Source organism: Octodon degus, unplaced genomic scaffold (genome assembly GCF_000260255.1).
Source record: "Octodon degus isolate 3935 unplaced genomic scaffold, OctDeg1.0 scaffold00007, whole genome shotgun sequence".
NCBI classification, from domain to species: Eukaryota; Metazoa; Chordata; class Mammalia; order Rodentia; family Octodontidae; genus Octodon; species Octodon degus.
In genome coordinates, this window is record NW_004524583.1 from 32,877,762 (window position 1) to 32,879,699 (window position 1,938).

General features: G+C 46.4%; 1 protein-coding gene across 1 annotated transcript in view; it reads left to right on the forward strand.

Annotated features, from left to right (window-relative positions):
* Window positions 1–1,938, forward strand: part of Lin52 (lin-52 DREAM MuvB core complex component) — a 118,559-nt gene that overhangs the window by 39,635 nt on the left and 76,986 nt on the right. The gene's annotated exons all lie outside the window — the stretch shown is intronic.

The following is a 1,938-nucleotide window of genomic DNA, read 5'->3' on the forward strand; positions in this document are numbered from 1 at the left end:
ACAAGCAGGCGCTCTGCGTCTATTCAGGATCCACGGCCCCAGGTCTCACTGACAAGCAGGCGCTCTGCGTCTATTCAGGATCGGGCGGGCCCCGGTCGTCTCACTCACCCTGGAGCTGCACTCTGCTTCACTTCAGGATCCGTCAGGCTGGTGCCGTCTACTCACATGCCAGGCCTGCGCTCTGCTCTATTCTGGAATTTTAATTTTTTGTTTCCCCTAGAATTTCTTTCTAACAGTGCTTGAAATCTTTGGGAAAAAGAGGAGAGTGAGATAGCTCAGTGGACTAAGCGCCAGCTTAAGCAAGTGCAGAGATTGGGGTTCAATCCCCAGCACCATGCCAACACCGTCCTCTGGCCTGCTGTGCCAGCCACTGAGACCAGATGTGATTGAGCACACCTGTAAGCCCAGCGCTGGGGAGGCTGAAAACAGGAGGATCACTGAGACCAAGCTGTGTAGGGAGACCCTGTACCAAATACATTAAAAAAAAAAAAAAAAAAAAAATCAAAGGGCTGGCCACATAGCTCAGAGGATTAAAGCGCCTGCTTAGGCAGATAGGGACTGGGATTCCGGATGAGCTGTGCAGGCCCCGCCCCGGGGCTCATTGAGCCTGGGTGTGGTGGTGCCTGTAACCCCAGCACTTGGGAGGCTGAAAACAGGAGGATCACTACATCACTACAAGTCCGATCTGTGTGGTGAGACCCTGTAGACCCTGTACTAAATACATTTTTTAAAAAAATCTTTGGGTGAGAGCAGTATGCTATTCAGACCTCTTGTCAGCTTTTCCTTTAGAACAAGGGATATCCTGTACCTCTTCCTCTTCTTCCTTATCATGTGAACAATGTGAAATCACATTGCTACCTAATTCTAGTTTGGGAAAACTTATATATGGGTGACTCTGTCTGTAACAAACATATACAGTAAGCCAAAAACAACCAAATAAAACACCCTATACTCTTAACTTAGTTTATTTTAGGAACTTAAATCGCTTATTCTTGTTTACTTTAGGAACTTAGGTGGTTTTTCTTACTGAGAGCCCATATTGGAATTTCTTGGTGTCCATTTTAATGCAGTTCTTTTTTTTTTTTTTTTAATCAAATCTCATGTAATCTGAAGGTAAGCGCAGAAAGTTTGGGCAACATTAAAGAGTTTCTCCTGTATATCTACTCTAGTCAAAAGAAGAGTGAGATTTCTAGTTGGTCTCATTATGAAAACGCACTCTAGTCCAGAGTGGAAGCCCTGTTATTGCTACGAATACTGCTTCCAGGAGACGGTTTTATAGATGGGGAAAGCATAGTATCTGTACTTCAGACAAGCATTTTTCTTTTCCTCGCTGAAGGGAAAATAGTTTGTGGTTGTCTGCTTCTGTGTGTGCTGTTGCCAGCTGTCGAGTTCTGCCCTGGCCAGCCTCTCAGTGTGGGGGAAATGTCCTTCCAAAAGAGCAGCGCAGTGCAAGGCTGCTGGAGTGCTGCGGGGTGCCCTGGCGTCCCTTGCAGCAGGGCTTGCTGGCCAGTGTCAGATTAAAGGGTTAGCAAGTGCAGGTGCTGGGCAGCGCCTCCAGACTAGAAGGGAAAGCAGCCTCCGCTTGCGCTCTTTAATCAGGCAGAGAGCCCTGGAGTAGCCGGGCTGGAAACTACAGCAAGGGCTGCAGTACTGATCTGCTGACTCCTTACACAAGCATGATTCTTGAGTGAAAACCCTAATTTTCTAAGATCTCAAACACCTTGGGAACTGTAGATTTTTCAAAAGATTTCAAATTAGCATGTTAATAAATAAATATCAATGTCATGAGCAGGTTAGGAAAGAAGCTTCTCTTTGCTAACTTAAGAAATGCTATTAGGGGCTGGAGAGATGGCTCAGTGGTCTAAAGCACCTACTTAAAACAAGCTTAGTCAAAGCATCAGGGACCGCGGTTCAATCCCCCAGCACCACATGCCAGCC